At 35.8% G+C, this 23144-nt stretch overlaps 1 long non-coding RNA gene across 1 annotated transcript; it reads left to right on the top strand.

Annotated features, from left to right (window-relative positions):
- Positions 1 to 419: 419 nt before the first annotated feature.
- On the top strand, positions 420 to 22195 carry LOC108373110 (uncharacterized). Its single transcript, XR_001848931.1, has 3 exons — positions 420 to 607; positions 4129 to 4135; positions 22183 to 22195. It is a non-coding gene; the product is annotated as an uncharacterized LOC108373110 (long non-coding RNA).
- Positions 22196 to 23144: the final 949 nt, after the last annotated feature.

Here is a 23144-nt window from a genome sequence, read left to right on the forward strand (position 1 = left end):
ACTGAATAATGAAAGCTGTTGCGTACTCTTGGTCTTAGATAATACTTTAAAAAATTATAGCAACAGTAGAAGGGCAGAAACAAAATGACAGTTAAAGATTTTCTTCTAGTATCAAGGCACATTTTTTCAGTGTAGTACTGAATGATCAAGATTGTATTCATTAAACCGAAATTTACAATTAAAGTGATTGCGAATGTTTCTGTAATATTCACATTCTCTTTGTGATTTTTCCGTTTCGTTCTCTGAGAGGAAGTTTCTGAGAACTTAGTTCCCAAATGGTTTTTCTAGAGAAAGTTCCTCAGACTTTTGTTCCCGATTTGAACTTTTCCAGAACGTTGCTGAGACTTTTATTCCTATTTTATTCTTTTGGAAATGCTCCCCAAAGTATTGTTCGTATTTTGTTGTTTTTGGGAACGTACCACAAGCTTTTCTTCTTATATAACTCCCGTTGAGAACGTTCTCCACAGTTTTGTTCTCACTTTCGTTGTTGTGAAAACGTTCCCGAAGGATTTGTTCTCATTTTGGTTTTGGGTTTTTATGCGTTCTTGGGAACAAAACTACGAGAAGGACTTTTAGTTTCGATCATACCTTTTTTTCTCGGTCCCTGGTTTTAGACAAATGAAAATAAAATCTAATACATACATACTTATGTAGTATGTTATATTACATATCCATATATCTGAACCATAAATCCATTCTGCATTCATAGTATTTTAACAAAAAACTTCCGTCAGGTGCTGCCACGGAAAACTCCTAATATACAGTAGGTATGACCATATGTATGTTTGTATAAGAATACATATATGTAGATACCTAAGCACTTCTTACTGTTTTCCGCTACGGTAGACTATTGTCAACACCCACTGCTTCTAGTATTTCGCGTGCACAATTAAATCAATGCAATACAAGTTCCTTCTTTGACAAATAACTAGACACACACACACACATCCCGATGCCAGAAATACGATTCGAAATGATTAGAAAAGAAAAGAGAGGCATTTCTATGGAAAACGCGAAAAATTCTGTGTTGCTTATGGTGCAGGAAATCCAATAAAATCAGACCAAATCTTATGCGAATAGTATCAAATTGTAACACATTTGTCGCACTATGCTGATAGAAACATACTTACATATAAACTTACATACATACATGCATATGCGAGCACTTACGGCTGTTCAAGAGTAAACGAACGAGGCTAATTTCGAGGCGTTCGAGTAGCATACTGCTGCGCGATAAAAATCTTTACAGATTCCGGCATAAACAATAAGTGCAACTTGAGTATGAGCCATTGACAGGATATGTCAAGGATATCCTTTACAGCAGTGTAAAAATTATATGGCATCATCGACGTGCAATGCAAAAACAAAATATCTACATATGTGTTTACTGAAATTTATTGGAGGAATGTTTGGAAATTATTGCTGTCAAAGAGAGTTGGGGCAATGATAAATGCATTAGTAATTCATGACAAGTCATATGAGCATACTCGCGATAGTACTTATGTACAAACAATGCAAACATACCTACATACATATATTGTATACAAAAAAATTTAGTACATACATATTTATTGTATTATAATTCCTTCGCAAGCGTATGCAGGAAGCCTGTCATCTGAGCGCTATTGCCACTGTTCGCGCGCCCCGCCAAATATGTTTCCCCGCAATCACATCACATTTTTCGCAGATACTCACCATTTTTTTTTTTTGTCATTTTTTGTTTGTTTGTTGTTTTCGCTTATTGAATTCGATTTATTTGCACGCTGCGGATGTGTCACTGTAGTCACTCTTATGGAGCAGCAGCATTTTTGTGTGCGCTCCCAATGTCCGTCCGCATGCCTGCATGTCCTTGCTCGAATCGAGTGCCTTTGAGTGCTTGTGAACGAGTATTGTTTGTTTGCTTGGCTCGCTTTCACACTGAAGCGTGTGTTGGCTTGCACTTTTACTACGGTGACAATGGGTAGTGAAGAAATAAAAAAAAAACACTCGAATGGACAGAAATTTTCCTGTTTTATTTTGCTTTTTTGTCAATTCATTCGTTGCGTTCAATTTACTGCAGCAAAAAAAAATGTTGTGAGTAGTCCATGACCACTGCCCGTACACTTCAACGCTGGCAGTCGCCCCAATGCATTGTTTGGCACACCATCTTCCCTTGCACACTTGCAAATGTCCTTGTTTATCGATATTACATATTCCATTGCTGTTGTTTATGCGCATTGTTGTTGCTATTTTCATTGTTGGCTGCTGGCTGTTCACTGCTTGTTGTTTGGCTTTTTTTAGCAAAGTTCATAAAAATTCAAAAGCTTTTTCCTATGGCAATTTTTATGTAGTTGTTATGTTTTATTGTTGTAACAATTTTTGTTTTGTTGTTATTTATGCGGCATTTAGCATTGATTTATGGGCATTTGAATGGCGATCAGATACTTAAGTGAAGCACTTCCGCTTCCGGTATCAGTGTGAGCTGTTCTCTATCTACATATGTATGTACTCTGTTTTTTTTTGTTTTTGGTTTTGGACATTATTGAAATGTTAATGTGTCTTCGAATGTTGATGCTGATTTAAATAGCTTCGTCTGATTATTTTTTCTTTTTTTTTTTGGACTTTTTAAGAAAAATGATTAAAAAGCTATTAAGGTGTTCGACCCCGTAAGCCGTGTAAATCTGATAAATTTACGGTCTCCTAAAACATCTATCAAATTTTGTCTGGGAATTATTTGACGACAAATTCGGTGCATTAACAGTCAGGGTACAAAAGTCAGCTTGGATTACGATTGCGGGAATGCTTAATGTCGAAAAGCTGCGATCACAACAGACAGCCAATGCATTTGCTACTCGACTCTCACACTTGCTCTCAGAGAGCACTCCTGAACCAACCGACATATGCGAATAGTGGAACCACATTTCCCACTCATTAAGTACCGCCGCCGAAGAAGTAGTCGTATTTTAGCGAGCGCGAAAAAACAACTGGTACGATGAGAAGTGTCAGGAAGCTGCTGAGAAAAAAGATGCCGCCTACAGGGCCATGTGGGACCGTTATTGGGAACTGAAAAGGGAAGCGAGACGTATTGATCACAATAAGGAGAGAGAAGCCGAAATACGTGAGTGCGAAGAGCGAAATGTTCGTGGACATTAAAAACGCCCGAAAATTGTATCGGAGAGTTGGGCGACTTACGGAAGGTTTCAAGGCCAGGACAAACTCCTGTGAGAAAAACCATGGCGACCTAGAGCGACCATGGCGACCTAAAGACGAAACCGCCATTCGCGCCAACTACCGCGGCTTCAGCCTTCTAGGCATAGGTTACAAGCTCTTATCGGGCATATTGTGTTAGAAACTGAAGCCCACCGTCAACGAACTGATTGGGTCTTATCAGTGTGAAAAGGATCGACACTCACCACCGACAGCACGAAAAGAAGTTGTCTAAAATTAAGCTTTGTAAAATTACGTTAAGCTATACCACCAGCTCCGTCAGAATTGGGAATGGCTCAGTCATGGTGTATGACTCGGGAGCATGGATTTTTCGTAGTAGCCACAAATCTTTCAAAAAATATTTTTTTTTTCTCAATTTACTTCATTCAGTAGTGATTATCTCTAATAATCCACCGCGCTGAGTAGGACCAGAAGTAGGTTTCTAAGCAAACCTTTCTACTGTGGTCTAACAGACATAAAACAGATATTAACCCACTGCAATACACGGGCTGGATTTAAGAGAAGTAACCAGCTTCTGTGGTTTTCTTTTTATTCTTGTTTAAGGTCGAATTACTAGTTTTGGTTTTAAAACGGCGCGTTTTAGTGCTAACTGGAGTTGACTTTAACCAAGCAAACATACTTTTTTAGTAAACTATATATTTATAACTGTATAGTTTTTTATTTTTTTTTTTCAAATAATTCATGGTAGGTATTTTAAAGTAGGAAAATAATCAGTACTATTTGTTTGTTCTTCTTTTATCCGCCTTCTTTTCTACTCTTTAACGGATTAGACACAAAAACCTTTTCTCGTTGTACATATTTGTAAATACATAAATATTACTGTAAAACAAATATTTTCACTCAACAATATTTAACACCGCAAGCTAATGGCTTAAAGCCCGACAGGAGAGGTGCTATGTGGTAATCAGCCTGGATAGCCAGGTTGTAGGTATGTATGGCTGTTTGTTTGCAACTCTTGGTATGCGCAAGTTTTACGAGTTGCACATAAATCATAAACGATTTTCTTCACAGACACTGAGCGACTAGCGTCTATATATCATAGTGTTATGTGCGTAAGGGTCAACATTTACTTAAAAAAAAAAAAAAGAAATGTATCAAGCGGTCATCTGAGGCCTCCTTCGAGAAAAACATTTTGCACTGTTTTTTGAAGGTACTTCATGCAAGCATACTTACACATATATGTAAATATGTATGTATATAAGCAACATTGTTGTTGGTTTAAGCTACATAGGTATTTCCTAACAAGAAAAATATTCTGGTCCACAATTTTTTTGCTTGTTGGTAGGTCAAATGAGAACTGAGTCGAAAGGCGGTAAAGGCGTGTGTTTTTAAAAACATATGTATATGCATGTATGTACTTATGTACACCAAAAAAGAGCAAAACTAGTCTCAAATGCATGTAGCGATCCGACATTCTACAGAAGGCATTTTTTTATTCTCTTACCGATCTTCTACTTGTAACTTGCCAAAACTTTGGAGCCATTCTCTAAAATGCATATAGTCATTCATTCTTACAATATAAGCCCTTTCATACACTAAATTTATTTGAATTTATGTGCATATGTGTATACTGCTTGTATATATGTACATAATGCATATGAAGGATCAACAAGCATACAATTTTTAAAATATTTGCAGTCGCACGATAAATTAGTTGCCATTACGCTTGGGGCTGTGAATTTTTCATTTCTCTCGATAATTATAGAGTACTAACTGAACACCACATTTCATTTCAGTTTCAGTTTGTCACTTTTCCACATACATACATTCTGCTTCACTTTTGCTTAATTTCATTTCAGGTATCATTGGTGTTGTTTTGTGCTGGAACTGCTATCCGTATAAAATTTAGCGTTAGACTGAGATTGCTCTGAATTTTATCAAAGCTCTTTTCTCTTTGTCTTTTACACTGAGAAGCGGGAGTTTACGTGCCTGTACTCAAGGCATTAAACAATACTCTAACCACTTTCAAACTAGTATGGCAATGCAAGTCTTGACTAAATTATGTTGGAAAACATATCGATGTTGTCTTACTCTGGGTGCCACGTCACTCAGGAGTACGTGGCAACCTGAGACAACTGACCATTTGGCTAGAGAAGGCTCAGATCAGGCATTCATTGGCTACCAGTTATACCACTTCCATCTTCGGCCTTAGTAGCCAGCGTCAGAAACTGGTTGAATTTTTCGCTCAAAAATCAATGGAAGGCTTCGACGGGCCGTAGGTGGTCGAAAGTCATGTTTGCCTCAATCTCAGAAGTTCTTGGTAGGTATTTACTTTCATTGAGCAGATGGTATTGCAGACAACTTGTGGGACCCTGGACTGGGCACTTTACTTTACCTGACTGTGATAGGCATACATGACAACCGCATTTGTTTTTGCTGCCTTGAAGAGGATGACACGGCGGAACACTTTGCAAGTGACCGTCCCGCCTTTTTCAAGGATATAGCAGTGTGGGTACTGTCGAATGAGCTCCATGAACCCTGATTAATACTCCCCCAAGCGGTCAAAACGCAATACTCAAAGGAGCTACTGAAACCGATCGTGGCTAAAAGAAAAATTGAATTCGCAATAAATACATTTTCACCCTATATATAGTGCAGCGAATTAAAATACAGCGGCTCAGCTGGCTTGGTCATGTCGTTCGAATGGACACCGACGCTCCAGCTCTGAAAGTATTCAACTCGGAACCTGCTAGTGGCAGCAGAGAAAGAGGAAGGCCCCCACTGAGATGGAAAGACCAAGTGGAGAAGGACTTGGCTTCACTTGGCATTTCCAATTGGCGCCAGTTGGCACAGAAAAGAAACGACTGGCGTGCTTTGTTGAACTCAGCTAAAATCACTTAGCCGGTTACAGCGCCAAATAAGAAGAAGAAGACATTAAACCTTTAATGATGTAGAAACTAAAATAGCCTATATTATCCTGGCTTGAAAGGGTCTACAACGCTAGCCTACCTACATACATTCCACAAATCTTGAAAAAGTCAAAGTTGTTTTCATCCCTCCAAGGATTGTGCACTACAGGTCCTTCAGTACAACATGTTTATATTAGGGACAGATCGAACGAAACCGCCGTATATGAAGTTATGGAGACCATAAAAAACTTATAAAAATCGAAGCAGTCACCTAACCTCTGGTGAAATTGGAATATATGACTCCATATGCAGGTGGATTGAGCGGATGCTAAGGAGTAGGAGAGTCATAATATCAAGCAATTGTTCAGTAACACCACCCCTGTATGCAAAAAATGGACACTCCCCAAGGAGGAGTTTTACGTCGTTTCTCTGGGTGGTGGCACCGATCGACATAATACAAAAGTACTCAACAAATGGGTAGTGAAGATAGTGGCATATCGTCAGTGATACTGCAAAACGTTATATGTCACTTATTACCTCTGGTGCTTAGTTGATCTTTTATCTGTATTTGATCGCTTCTGGCAATAGTTAATCTTCATCAGCCAAAGGTAGACAGTTTTGTCAAACGTTTATTAGGGTGTAACGATTTGCAGATGCATTCCGGTGCAAGGAAGAGACCATCTAAGTGTCAAGGGTAATAATAAACATAGACCGTTTTGCAGTATCACCGACAATATGCAGTTGATGTAGTGGTGACAGGTCTCTCTCCCTCAACATTTGGTGAAATATTAGTGGGAGCACTACTCAGGCTCGACACTCGTGAGCATCGAAAAGTGTTAATCCGAGCTAAACGGAACTGAGCTGTTTACCAAGAAACGAAAATTCAGACTCCCTTCGCTCAATAGACAGGCCCTCACTCACATTGTCCTCGGAGGCATAGTACCTGGGCATTGTAATGTAGAGAGACGCATAGAAACTACTATATAGCTGTAATACTGTATACTGTAAAAGGATCACCATTAGAAATTGGGGACCAAAGCCCAATCTTGTCGTATGGATGTATACGGTCATTATAAGACCAATACGAGGTGATAGTATGATGGCCAGCGCCGGACAAGCGATACTCCACAAGATAAGAGTAGTTAAGTAAGCCTTATGTGAGCAGCTTGTGCAGTTACTACAGGAGCAATTAAGTCGTGGCCTACGGATTCTGCATCAACTGCACGGTCATAGTGGCATTCTTGACAAGCTCTCAGAATTAGGGATACAATTGCCTACCGAGCCAAAAGGAGCATCTACTCACAAAAGTTATACTTCCTTTCCAGTATTTTGAAGCTTTTAAGATTTAGAGTTTAGGTAAAGTTATATGTCTGCTATCAAAAGCGGCTTTAATATCAACAAAAATGTGATGTGTGTGTGTGGGAATCCCCTTATCGACCAATGGTGTACTTACTTATCAGGCCTGAAGTCACACTGATAAGGTCTTAAGAGTTGGTACACAAAAGGTTTCTGTCACTTCTTTTACACAGTATGATCGATAGAACCTGGTACGTAATTTTAAGCAGATTTATATTCCACTGGTACATGTGCCCTACCAGCCTTTCGCCGCTAGCTTTAAAAAGCTCAGCCGGTATAGTTGGCGATATTCAAAAGATCTCATTCTCAAGTATAACCTGAAAGTCTTTTAACAGATTTCCATCTTCTTCTCAGCAGGAACTAGCCACGATCTCAAACCTATCGCTTAAAAGTAAATACTGGGCGACAAAAACTCTCTCCCCACAAATCCGACACCGAAATAGAATTTTCAACAGCGGAATATACAAGGTCTCCGTCAAGAAAGGTAGTCTCCAAAGAGGCTTACATTTTTTCTCTTTTGCATTTTATTTTTAGCGAGCTAGATCCTTAACCGAGCCCACAACCAATTCTTGTGTGAGAGCACGTTTATAGAACGCAGTGTCTGCTTGACACAGACATGCCTTAGCAGGCTCGCCATCTGGTGGACTTCCGGGGTGACTTAAGGTAAATAAATACGTTCAATCCCGTACTCCTCGGACTAAAACTAGTAAAACTGTAAAAAAATTAAAATTTGCTCAAACCGAGAGAGTAATACACTAAAAAGTGCGGCATCGCTTTCTAGTAAAAAATCTGACAACTTCAACATAAACACACTCAGCTCACACATGTAAATACATACTTAACCAAAAATAATTCCATATTCATTACCATCCACTTAAACATCTAATCAAATTTTTTTGAACATGTATTAGCGTGCACTCTGCTCTGTCACTGCACTGTCTACATTTACCAGAATTTACCATCAAAAAATCTTCGAACTAAAACTGGTATTTTCTGGCATAGAGAGAATCTTGTTTACTAACTTATTTGTCCTCTCAATTGGCAGCGAACCGAGTACGGCGGGTACGGGATCGATTTTCAGTGAAATCTGACAAAGTCGGACTAGTACGAACTAGGTCGGACTCGCACGGTATCGCAACTAATCTGAACACTTAACACACCCTCAAAGGGTTAACTATCTAATGGATGCTTAGAGCAAATCAAGTAAAATTTGAGACCAGCCTAGACCGTACGCAGAGGTATTGTTTATAGTCAAAACAAGGATATATATGTGCTATTGCATCGTCAACTCTATAAAGCATGCAAACTTGGGGAAGTGGGAGTTCCACATGGGAAACAATTAACGGAACCTTTTAAAAATAATGTACCTATTGCAACATTTCCAACTTCATCAATATTTAATCCTCTTTAAAGCTATCAAGATCCATTTCAACAAAGAAAATATTACAAATTAAAATTTTTTGTATAATCATTTAATTTCCTCATTAGCTGGCGCCACTGACCAGTCAAAACTGCCGGAGGATAGTTGCCTGGAAAAAAAACAATAATTCCATTCAAATACGATTATTTACGTGTATGTAGAATAAACCATAAAGTCCTGATTTCACAATTCAGACACCCTCATCACACTAATATGCTTATTGCCTTTCTTCAAAATGTTTCCCTTTTTTAAGTTCTTTCTCTCACATAATCGTGCGAAACAAATCGATTTTTAACCAAAAATCATAATCAATTTGTTACGCTTTTTTGTGGTCAAACTGTTAGCATTATTTCGAAACAATACTTTACATGTAAGCATTTAAATACATTTTAATTTTCGAAAAATAGTCGAATGGATAAAGTACTTTTGCACCCTCTGCAATGAACGAGCGTAACAAAGGACTTACTTGTATGTGTGTACACATTTCATATGGATGTACTACATACATATATGCTTGTCATCATGTGTGCGCACTGTGGGGGAGGACACACTTTCAACCATGCATAATACATACTTACATACTTAAGGTGACCACCTGTACCTAAATCTCCGGTACAGTACCGAAACTTTTGGTTTTGTACCGTGTACCGAAACGAAGGTTTGGGTACAAGCAAATGTACCGGAATATGCAAAGGTATGTACATTTTTAGAAAAAACAATCAATCAGCTGTTTGACTTGACTTTCAAGTTGCTACAAGACTTGAAAGTAAAAATTGATATTAAGTCGACGTTCAAGTTGTAAACGTGCGTGTGTGTTAGTAAAAAAGTGTGAGTGTATTGCAACTTGAAACCAAGATCTTGATCGTGTAACGTCCAAGTTATTTCTTTATTTTATCGACAATATCGATATTTTCCCCATTACTAGCTCAAATAAGAAAGGGAAAAATATCAAGAAAGCGTGGAGTGAATGTTTTCAATGAAAACTTAAAAGAAAAATAACCAATGTTAAGTATTTATCTGGCTTTAAAAACAGGAATATCTGTCCTTTTTAAAGAAATAATAAGTTTTGCGAGCGCATTGTAAATATGTGGAAAATTTTTGGAATAAGTCTGAAATTTAAACCAATTTTTATTATTTTTCCCATTTCTACATTATGTTTGCCAAAATTTCAAAAGAAAATAGTATCTTTTAGTCATTAATTCTAAAAGAATGTTTAATTCCGAGTAAAACTAGGTACCATTCATTAAAATCAATAAAAATATTACGTAGTTATGAATTTTTTTTAAGAGACAAATTCAAATATTTCTATGCGAACTATTCAAACCTCAAAATGAATCCAATTTCGCTGATACAATTTTTCTGTGAAATTACATCGAAATGATTTTGAAAAATCTTAAGAAAATTCATAACTTTACACGGAATTGCACATTCTTTTCGAAGCAGTGACTGAAAGAGACTATTTTGTTTTGAAATTTTAGAAAAAATGTTGTAGAAGTGGGAAAAATAATAAAAATTTGTGTTAACTTAAGACTTATTCCAACAACTTTCAACACATTGACAATAAGGGTACTCATTTAAAAGCGCAAAACTCTCGCAAACTGGGCAAACTGTGCAATTTTAAACCCTCGCAAATGAAATGTTAAAATTTGTATGGAAAGCCATTTGCACAAAAAGGGAATCTTTGCGCGGCAATTATGTAGCGCAACTTTGCGCAGTGTGCTGTGTAACCCTCAATCAGCTATTTTGTTTACATTCATTTTGGTTTGTGCTCAACGCATTTTCGAAATAATTGCGGTAAGACTTAAATATTTACTCAAATTGTATAAATTAAGTATAGTCAAATAATTAAATGTCAGAAATTGTATAAGATATAAAATTGTCCTCATTAAACACATGGCGCAAAGTTGCCCAATTGCCCAAATATGAAACTTGCGCATATATATGAGTACCCTTAATGTGCTCACAAAACTTATTTATTCTTTGNTTCAACACATTTACAATGTGCTCACAAAACTTATTTGTTCTTTAAATAGTACAAACATACTTCCTTCCAAAGACTATAAAACTTAAAATAGGGTAAAAATTAAAAGCTGAGCATTTTTTAGTGCGGAAAGTCATGTAAAAATGGTTTTTTAAGAATAAGTCGAGAATTTGAGGGTGTTACAAAAATTTTATATGCAATTTCGTGAATTACTTGACCAGCCCTACGACGTGTACTGGGTCACTTAAAAAGTCCATGATCAGTGTAACACCTTGTGATTAAACATAAGTGGCAAACCATATCACTTCTAAATGGGGAGGCTATAGATTTGGCCAATACTGTATAATTTTCTTCAAATTAAATTTGTATTGGATTCTATAACATTTACGTAATAATTAAAATAGATCTCAGAATGAACGAAATTAATTTTACTGTACCGGATTTTTCAAAAGGAAAGGTGGTCACCTTATACATACTATATGTTACATGTATACATACTTTTGTACATATAACCAAACGTGAATAAGCATTAATCCTGGTATATTTATATGCCGTAAACAAATGTCGGAAATTTTTAGCTTTAACTCAGTATTATGTACTTATATATGCATTTTTATAAATGTATGTATGTATGTACAAATGAAAGTACCCTATTTTAGCCATACATATAAAAACTCTAAAAAAAATCGAATGAATAATAAAACTTACCACTCACCACCACCATCACCGCCAGCATTAGCAGGTTAACCGCCATAGAGAAAGTGTCGACAATAAATACTAGAAATGAAGGTGAAAGAAAAAATATTTTCTTTTTATTTTTATTTTCTTTTTCCTGTTTTTTTTTTGTGCTCGGTCATTGTGGAGCCATTAGCTGTGGCACCAGCCAGAGCACGCGTCGCAATGTGGCAGCAACTTTTCAAAACAACATATGAGTAAATACTTATGTATACGTTAGTCCTTGGCAATAGTAGTAACAAGCGACATGCGGTGCCGTGAAAATGAAAATTTCAAGCCTTACATATGTCATCGTCCTTTCTATGTATGCATCGGTGGCGCTACACCGCCAACAAATTACATTTGGCATCAACCTTGTGTCTGCCCCCTTTATCTTCCCCTTTGTTTTTCATTTTTCTTCGACACTGATTGCTGTTTTTGTCGAGAGCACTCCTTTGTGACGCATATGAATGCATTAATTTATTTATTTGTTTTCTTCTTTGGAACATCGAAAATTAGAAACACATTCGAATATCCTTTAGGCGTTGTTAGATGATAAGCTTATCGTTGGGAATGTCACGCCAACGCGTGATGTTTTTATTAGGAAAATTTTGGAATGCCTACTTACTTACATACATATGTTCATATATTTGTTGGAATAAGTATGCGTCTCAGAAATCCACATACATTTTTATTTCAAGGACTATAAGGATAATAATATGACATCATTATTATTTCTTAGCGGACTGCAGTTTCCATCTTAAGGCTACTAAAATTTAGCACTTGAATTTCGAGGGATATTTCTTAAGCCATAGAAACTTTTTTGCTGTAATACTTAACCAACATTGAAAAAAAAATTAAAAGAAGGAAAGAAGAGTAGAAATGAAAAAATAATATTCCAAAGAAAGTTCCATGAGAAAAGAGATCGAGTAAGTGCCTAACCAAGAGTACAATTTATTCTTGTGTGAGAACATGATTACGAGGCGTTGTGCTTGCTTCAGTACATAAATCTTCCAGCAGCCTCGTCACCTGAACAGACCCCAGATGCCTTGGAGCTGCTTCGGCCGATAGAGTTAAAAAGCGGAAAATTAATTTTCCCTTTACCCTCCTACGCGTTTCAACGCTCACGTTGTCCGGTTAAAAATTATTATTCTGCAATGTATTTTATTGTTGTAAACGGAATAAAAAATATAACCACATAACCAGATAACCTGATTGCCTGGCAAGCGTGAACAACCACACCAATTTTGATGCGGGAAATGTTAAGGCTATTTTTTCTTTTTGCTGATTAGTACAAAATTTGCCATTATCCACAGATTTCGACAAAAAAACATAGTCAAAATATCGCGTTGGGACAATGTTTGAGAAGCTCTAGCGAAACAGCAAAATGTGATAGAACCTTCCACTTATAATTGATTTGCACCAATCCTTAAAAGGAGATTAAAACTCAAAGGGGGTAATTCCTCCTATTAAGTAGAAACAGGCAAAAATTAAAAAATAAACCTTGCCTATTACCCCATGTTAGAATTCTCGGAACTTATCTGAGCTCTTAACTGCAGTTAAGCCTTTGGTGGCAATAGGCCAAAGTTTAAATATTTTCAAAAACGATGCCTGAAAATACCTTCTCTGCACCTTGACCTGAAAGTTACTTTTTTATACTTTGACCACCTTTTTCAGCAAATGCTGCGAGCTGATGTGTACCTTTTATCTACGAATTCGTAATCACCACAAAAAAATATATCCCAAATTTTTTTTTTTTTTGCCCTCTGTTTCCATCAAAGTCTGAACTTTTTAATCTGAATACATAGAAGTTTTTTGGATATATAATTTTATAGCCCACACAATTTTAGTATAACAAAATGCAATTTCAAGCGAGTGAAAAATTGAGGTAATTTTGAACCTTTTTTTGCTCGCGGATTTTTGAACTTTTTGCCATTAACGCATAAGTTTCCAATGAAATAAAATGCTCAAAACCGTTATATAGAAAAAACAAAGAAGCCGAGCTTCTCCTCCAATTTATGGTCGTACACTGAGCCAAAAGTACAACGGTTTTTTCAATCAAGTTATTGATTGGCTTTTTTCATGGTTAATACACCGATTGTAAGAAATGTGATTCAAGTTGAACATTTGAAAACAAATTCGTATGTCTGACTATAGCTGAATGTGCAGAGGTACTTGCTGTTACATATTTATTGGCAGGTTCGAGTACGAATTCCGTCAAATTTTTTTCTATTTTCGGTTTTTCTTAATTACGAAAAAGCATCTATGAAGTGCAGAACCAAATCAAAAGACGAAGAAAAATTATTCAAGTTGAATATTTGAAGACACATTTATCAAGCCATTTGTTAAACTTTCAGAAGATGCGGGTTCAAATCCCGTCAGAGGCACGGAGTTGAAATGGTAATAAAAAAATTTTTTTTCTCCAAATTATTAAAAAGCATCTGTGAAGTGCAGAATATAAGGGTTTTAAAACGAAAAAATTGGCAGCCAAAAGTTTGGTTAATGTAAACAAAAGTGTGGTTAATATTACCAAATCATTATTGAAAATATCAAGTAAGGCATTGTTAATATTAGCCAAAAATCACGTTGATTCCTCTTCAAGTTTGAATTTGGTAATATTAACCAATTTTTGGTTGATTTTTTTCTCGGTGTATCTGGAGGCAGCTAGCTTTTATGAAAAGCTTTTTCAAAACCGAATCGCACTCGGAGGTTCAACATCGCCTGCCATATCGTACAAAAATTCACCTTACAATTTCAGCATTTAACGCTATCAAACACACCTCCACAAAGAAAAGACTGAATGGGATTTCATGGAAGCTTTACGTATATCAAAGTCGAATACATACGGCTAATAGCTTTTAAGTTTAGTGCAAACTTTTTTCAATCAAATCAAGAACCGACATTAAAATCGTGCCTTTAACTGATGCGCCTGACTCTTGGTTGAAAGAAGCTCCTATGTTCGTATATGATCTTACAGGACCACAAAATTAAATAGAAGCTCACCTTCTGTCAGTCCAGTTGACCAACATATATGTTTTCCGAGTCGCTGATCACGATCCCGGTGTCAAGTTCTACAAGTGCAAGAAATTTTATACCGACATACGTGTTTGCTCTTGGTCGAAGTTATTTCTGGGGATAACCTAAAATTAGAAGGTTGAATCCTTTTTTGCTCCCGCTCTTTGAGAAATCGGGGTGAAAAAATTAATATGTGTTGGAAAACGACATTTTATCTTCATTTTAGCTTGATATGAACGTGCCGAAGGCGAGGAGGAAGTCTGAGGTTTCAAAAGTAGAAAAGAGTGAACGAAGGCGAGAATATTTAAAGTGGGCTTTCAAGCAGTCACATAATATCTGTTCAATCTAAAATATTCTATTATTTTGCCTCTGTGTAGGAAATTCCATTTAAATATTCCCCATCTGATTGTGGTCATTGCGTTCCAATTGCCGTGTGTGCTCTGTGAGTTAGACAGAAAGTTTACCTCAGTCAAGAACGGCTCCCTCAGTAGTGACATTTTAAGGCATGATTTGATACCGGTTGAGTTGCACCGGAGTATTATCGACCCATAGCTAGGGCTGCCAGACGTCCCGGTTTTCCCGGACATGTCCCGGTTTCAGACTATTTGTCCCGGTGTCCCGGTCCAACCTTAAAATGTCCCGGGCTTCGTTTTAGTGTCCCGGTTTTTGATTTGATTGCACAAATTTGAATAAAAGTTCAAAAATCACTACAATAAGAGAAAAAACGCGTTGTAATATTCAGAAAAATGTTATGAATTCACTGAGGGAAATAACGCATAGTAAACATGAATATTTTCTATTTGATTATCGTTTAAAAACGTTCGTATTTAAAAATAATACTTTCATAACACGCACGCGTGGTGTTGATTCAAACTCAACATTTAAATGCACATTTACATGTCTGGCTGTAGCTGAGTGCGCGAAGATGCTTGCCACAATTTGCTAATTTCCGGAGGGTCGAGGTTCAATTCCCATTACAACCAGCATGGAATTTAAATATTCTTTTAACTTAATTATGAAAAAGCAATCGGTAATTGCAAATCGCTTCATTTTAATATGGGCGTATTTGAATTGAATATTTCTATACTAAATACTAAAATTTGTATACTTAAATGTATTACGAGTTGGGTTGGTGCTCTTTCATATGCGTATTTTTTTAATTTAGCACGCTTTTTTAATTCTAAACTTCTTTCTCTCAGTGCACCGGTTTAATTTGTGAAATAGTTACATTTCGAGATAGTTGAACTTTGCACAAGCAATAGTTGATGATTAGTATATGTACCTAAATACGTTCAAAATGACGAGCACAGAGTTTTACAATTATATTAAGGAAAATACAGAAGTTTTGAAACAAGTTCACAGCAACGAAAAGTATTACTGATATTTTAATGTTATCTTGTACTTAAATTTTTTTCTTTCATGAAACTTAGACTTATAAGTACGTACAGATCACAATTTCTAATCAGATCTTTTAGACAAAATTTTGAAAATGTAGACTTTGAGCCAATTAATAAAGTGCAAGTGTGAAGTTGCCAGGAAATATCGTTGGTTTTTAGCATTTATTTTTTGTTTTGCTGACTGTGTCTTCCATATAAAAACAATTATCGAACATAGTTTGTATGGAAGAAACTCTCAGTAAAAACAATACCAAAAATCAACTAAAGTTTAATGGGCTGGAAAACTTCACTTTAAAAATTTGTATAAAAAGTCTGATTAGAATGTTGCAAATTTGTACGCAAATTTATTGAATTTTCCCGAGTTTAGCACAAAGTTTAAGAGACCCTCCCTAAAGTGTCCCGGTTTGGCAGTAAAGATTGTTGAGACCTTTCTACTCAAGTACTATATGCGCAGCACGATCACAGAGAGTCCAAATAACTGTGGACTTGCCTAGGCGCACATCATCGCAGCTGCCAGTAAAGTACAGAGAGAGAGAGAGAGAGGCTTACATGTTTCTAGTAGGGGAATACATATTACATTAAAGCTGAGGAAGGAGTGCAAGGTCAGCTGTGCTTACTAAGCACCCGAAAAGGCACTTTTTGGAAGCAGAATTTCCTTTCAAGCACGTTAGTAGTCATTATCATTATTAACACCACCTTCAACATAGTTCATAGTTTATTAAGTAATTTCTCTGACAAATCCTACATATGTATGTATCCGCAATCTCACTTCCAATTAAAATTTAATATAATTTTATTTTAAGTATCAACTTGTATAGGCATTGTTCATTCTTCATGCTTTATTGCAAATTGCATTCGAATCGCCTTTTAAGTGACCAACGAAATTCTTGTTAACTTTATCAGGATTAAAGAATTATGGAAAACATAATAAGAAAATATTAAGTACAACTGCTACCTATCGTAACAAGAAAACGAAGACAGAAGGTCTGACTTGCCATTTAACGTCACAAATTTTTTAGAGCAACAACAAAAGAACAATAAATAGTCCAACCATATGTTGCAACATTTTCTAATAAACATTGCCTTTGAAAGAGCCAAAAAACACAAACCAAACGACTTACTACAAAGAGTAAAAAGCAAAATGTTTGGCTGAAAAAGAAAAATACATAAATCTATAATCATCGTTGGCCATGTCGTTAACGCCCACTATACCGCAAAAAAACACAGCGCCGCTGCGAGGCACAGTACGCCAAATAATTCTGTTGTCCTTAGGATCTACAAGTAAAGGCAAGACGATCCTGCGTAAATCCAAATAGGCATAACAGGCTTGTCAAATTTTCTAGTTAAGTCATATGGTCACATAACTTGAAACACACACACACACACACACAAGAATGCATGTACGAACTCATATCTCTGCCCCAAGTGATAGGTAATCTCTCACATGTCCTATGAGATGGTTGTGTTTTTCCTGTGTTGTTCATACATTTGTACGATCATCAGCAGAGATCGTTTCGCTGACTGCTGGTCAATAAGCGTGTAAAACTAGCCAAAATGTCATCTTAACAAAGAAAAAAAAAGAAGAAATTCTGCAGAAAAAAGGCGGCTAGTAAAACAAACTACAAAGGTACATATTGGAATATGTACATCTTTACCCACACGATCCTTCGTCACATTGTTTCTTCACTCACCGCGCGTTCCGCTTGCGTGTTTGTATGTCCTTTATTGGCCTTAGCAATTCGGTTGTGTCGGCGCGTTAAGTGAGCTACTTCTATGTCATTTCGCAGCATTGCGGCTTCTTTTTGATTTTTTTTATTTTTCCTCCTTACTTTTTTTTACGTATTGCATACAGCGCACATGGACATGTTCAAGTGGCAGCCAACCTGTTGTGCAACGTCTTTATTATTTACAGTTTAACTGCAAGTAGCTGAAGAAAGTGGTTTACCAAACCTGCGGGCGTGCATTGTCTTACATAATACACGAAAGTACTCCCTACAAGTATGTATGTGGCGATTTGACACTCGTTTTGCGGCTATAAATTTGAATTTACATGTTTTCTTAAGTGGCTCGTGGGTACCATGTACCCGAGGTGCTTCAAAATTATTCATGGATTATGTTATAAGTAGGTATATAGTGTCGCATAGCATTGGTTGTAATATTGACAGAAGTGTCAAATCACTAATTTTCCAGGAAGAATGGGTGAAATTTTGTCACAGCATGCCGCAGTATTAAAAAAAGTCCTACTTTTGGGCATTCAATGTATGTATGTAGAAGTAATTACATATTAAATTACATATATATATGAATAAAGATAAGTAAAAATTATGTGCTTACTTTCACTCGGTCCAAAAGTATCAACTCACTAACACTAGCTAATAGCTGTTAAGCTATAGCGAAAAACACTGCGTACCAAGAACGAAATTCCGCAGTCGCCAGATATCAATTATTCCCAGTAAAAAACGCAATCCAAGGTGTTTAGACTGCAGCCTCGCAAAAGTTAGCCAGCTTAAGAGAAAATTATCTAAGCAGCTGCCGCAATGAGGACCTGATGTGTTCGTTCCCACGACAGTCTGGTCTACGTAACCGGAACGACCCAGATTTATATCTGGTCCAGGACTGTCACTCCAGTCCTCCCCAAAACTCCAAAAACTCTTTGAGGAATTTGTATGCTGTTACAACAACAACGGGACCTGATGTGATATTTAGTGTGTCCGGGAGTAAGCCGATTGGACCGTATGCTGTGAACACAACCACCAGAATTGCGTGTTTCGACTTCACAGGCTTCAGATGATCCCTTAACCGCTTCCGGCCTACTCTCGGTCAGAAAAATCTTACAGTTGCACATGTCCTGGTTTACGTCCCGCATTCGTCCAAAACTTTCTCGGTGAGACCGACTGACGTACGCCTTTCCTTTTGGATGCGTCCGAAAAGCAGTTACCTGCAGTGTCATCATAGCCTGGTATCCATATATATATGTATGTAAGTCTAACTAGAAAAATTGAAGCGCAACTTAAAGATAAGTCAGACATTCTTTACTCCCTTTGAAACCATGGTGAGTGAGACCAAGTTCCTATTGCCATTTGTCTATGCGAATAGAAGTGTGTATTTTCGAAGAGATGCGAGCGGGTTTCCAAACACTTTAGAGCAGCTTGGCTGTTACTGCAGACCTTTTTCCATTATACTTAAAAAAAGTAAAGCACCTAAAGTTACCCTCGAGATGACGCCCACCTCTAGTTCCATTATCAGTCGGTATAGAAAACTTTTACCGAGCGTCCTATAAGGGAGTCTAAACCCCTTCGTTGCTCCCTTGTAGGAAAATTCGCGAAACTTATACGGCGGTGTAAAATGACGTTAAGTAAAGTATTTCTGGTCATCAAGAAAACAATATCAACGCATTCGCGCCTCGGCTTCAGTATCACTATTGACCGTTATACTTACAGGATAATACCGATTAAGATAATTGAAATTGCGCATATGGGAACTGTGCCATTATTTCGGATTCAACCGAAAGTGTTGAAGCATGCACTATTTCGGTTTTTTAGTTTTTTTGTTTCTTTTAATTTTTAGATTGTAAAGAAAATTAAAAGAAAAAATTCAGGTCGTCCTGGGGTTGGGCCGCAAGTGAGTTAAACTGACCGGAATTCGATTTTTTTAAATGAGACATACAAGTTTTTACTACTGATTCGGATTTTGAGGATCAAAATACGTAACTTTTGTTGCAAACTTTTTTCTAGGAAGTGCCTTTTTCAATTTTTTGGACGTATTACTGACTTTTGGTTTTGCCGGATGTGGCTTCAACTGACCGGAAGTCCTGTTTTTAATATGACCCTCATATTTTTAACACAGATTCAGATTCTGTGGACAAAAATACATAACTTTTGTGGGAAACCTTTTTTTGAATTATCAAATTTTTAGAAACATTGAATTTTTTATTTTTTTATTTCTAGGCTCCGTTTATAAATATTAAAACTTTTTTTGATAAAATTTTTATAAACTTAAATTTTTTACTTTTCTTAAATTCTATTTGTTTTCTTTCTACACAATTTTTTTTAATTGTTAAATTTTATTTTTTTTTTTTAATAAAAATATATCGAGGCCTTATAATCAATATTATCTATCCGCAATTTTCACAAATATTAAATTCTGATATAAAAATCTACTTAAGACTTATGTAACTGTCATCGATAATATTACTGCTGACCTTATGTATATACAGTGGTCCACAAAATAATAGGAGTGCGTTATTTTGGTCAGTTTTTGCTATTTGTCTTTTGTTTATTTAATGTTTATTATTTTTATACAAAAGTCAAGCTGGGTATACAACAAACAACGAATAAATTCAGATTTCAACCTTTGTACAAAAATTATTAAAATTCTGTAAATTTTCACCAAAATATCAAACTTTTTAATCAGAATCTTCAGAGAAAATTCTGGTATGCATGAAAATTGTCGAACATACTTTGTATGGAAAAAACGTGAAATACCTTCCACCGAAAAAATTCTCAAAAATCAATGGAATTTTTTAGCAGCTTGAAACTTGCACTTCTTCAGACTAGAATTGAATGGGCTACAAAACTGCATACCAACATATTTTCTAAAGATTCTGGTTAAATAGTTTGAAATTTTGGTGAAAATTTGCAGAATTTTTATAATTTTTGTACAAACTTGAAAATGTAAATTTATATGGTGTTTGTTGTATTACCAGCTAGGCTTTTACAAAAAAATACGAAACATTAAATAAACTAAAGACAAATAGCCAAAACAGGTTAAAATATCCTACTCCTATTATTTTGTGGACAACTGTATATGCCCCTTAAATTTTAGTAAGTTTAAATATTTTCATGATATTAAAGGAACTCTCTAAAATACGTTTCTAATGAAACATTGCCTCACCCTTTTAAACTGATCTATGTATGTACATATGTACTTGAAAATATCACCGTTATTTAAAAGTTCCCTGGAAGTGATATGTATGTAGGTTTTCATTATTTCATAAACATATTTTTTCAAGCAAGGCATTGAGGCCACACATTCACTAATATTCACCAGCAAGTGAAAGCACATACCTATTTGTGTATATAGATATGTAAATTCGACAAAAAGTAAAGCATTATTTTAGTCAAAGGGTAGAAAATAAAAAATTGCTTATATTTTTGTTCTCACGGTATATTACAACGCGGTACATACTCGTATGTATGTATGTATGTATGAATGCATGCATAAACCGCAGATTAATCACTACATTTTGTTAACGCTTGCTTCATATAAAACTCATTTGTGTATTGTAAAAAATTACCGAAAATTTCTTTCAAAACTGAAGATGATCCAACTACAAATCAAGTATAAATTACATTTTTATACGTAACAAAAAAGTAAAAAAAAAATAAATAAATTTTAAATACTCGCACATCACTCGCCTGTGTAAACGATCACAAAAGCCACCTATCTACATATGTATGTATGTATGTAAGTAAATACCAACAAAATGAAATGCGGCGAAAAAGTAGGTATGTATGTATAAGAAAATTAACAAATCATAACATCATCATTTATCATCATTAAATGGAGCCAACAAATGTTCTGCGTGCCAATGGACCAATGAACAGATGCATTACAGACACAAACATATCTACATACATACATATGTACATACTTACGTAGATGTTTTGCATGGACACAACATTAAATCAAAGTAAGCCACACGCATGCGTGCACTCCTTTTATTTTTGATTTAGCTGGACTTCAAGTGCAACGAAAATCCAAAAGAAAAAGAAAAAACAAAATGATGATGGCAAGAAAAACCACGCCATCAACTACTCACATCAGCGCCAGCACTTCAAATTGGTGTGAACGCGACCTAAATGCGAGTACTACATATATGCATACACGTAATAAATGAATTGAAAGCCAAAAAGCATCGCCTACATAAGCTAACATACATACATATGTACGGGTACATACATACATACATATATACCCAACATCTAACCAACCAACACGCTTCGGTTATAAATCAATCAAATATTTCGTTGCATAGCCAGCGGCTAAATTTTGCACCAAAAACACAAAACAATAAAAATAAAAACATAGGGCGAATCATGCAATCGATAAGTAAAATACCAAAATACATAAATATGTGCCAGCCAAGAGTCGTACATATACATATGTACACAATTCAAAATCACATACATGAATTATGAAATAAATACATACTAACAGATGAGTACATGAACGCTGTCATAGCATCACCAAAAATGATGTTTTACTTTTCTGAAGTTCACCTCCATACTGTGTGCGTATTGGCCACAAGCCAGCCAACTGTCAACACCATACGTCAAATGCATCGGCACCCCCTCGCCCCCCTTGTCTTTTATCTGATACTCCCAATAACTCCTAGCATGCATTATATGAGTGTAGCACACTACTCGTCATTTGAATAGGCGCCCTTTTGATCCTCAGAATTTACTGTTTTCATTTTGTTTGTTTAATACTTATTCATTGGCCCGTAGTCATAGAGAAGTTAGAAAAAGGGAGGTTAACGATTAAAATTGTGTTTTATTGTAATCACCATTTTAATTCTTTCATAGTCAACTTAAAATGCATTTTATGGCAAAAACAGAATTTTAACTTTAAAATGAGAAGAAAGTGGTAAAATAAGGTTCTAAGTTTTGTTTTGTTGTTGAAGTAGAAAACGCAATAGCACCTAGGTTCGGTCCCCACTCCCAGCGATTCCAAACAATTTTTTTTTTATTTTTTATTTTTATTTTAACATAAACATTATTTTATTTTATTTTATTAAATTTTTTTTGTTATCTTTCTTTTTGTTTATGGTATTTCATATAACTATTTCGTTATTAATCAAGTTTTTTGGAGTTTAATTTTAATTAAAAAGGCCACAACAACTATAATTAAATAACAAAAATTTAAATAATATTTAAAAGAACAAAAAAATATGTAAAAAAAATTATGAAGCCTACTTTTGTGTAGCCTATTCAATTTTAGCTTAATAAAGTGCAAGTTTTAAATGGCGACAAAATAGCATTGAGTTTTGAAACATTTTTACTTTTTTGACGATGTTTAGCATTTTCCAGCCACTCGAAACTCGCACTTTCTTATACTGAAATGGAATGGGCTGCAAGCCTTAATTTTTTTCTCAAAATATTATTAACTTATTCACTCCTGGTCATTAGGATAGGGCACTTCTT

The sequence above is a fragment of the Rhagoletis zephyria genome, unplaced genomic scaffold (assembly GCF_001687245.7).
Source record: "Rhagoletis zephyria isolate East Lansing unplaced genomic scaffold, Rhagoletis_zephyria_1.1 Rzeph_scaffold_06383, whole genome shotgun sequence".
Classification (NCBI taxonomy): Eukaryota; Metazoa; Arthropoda; class Insecta; order Diptera; family Tephritidae; genus Rhagoletis; species Rhagoletis zephyria.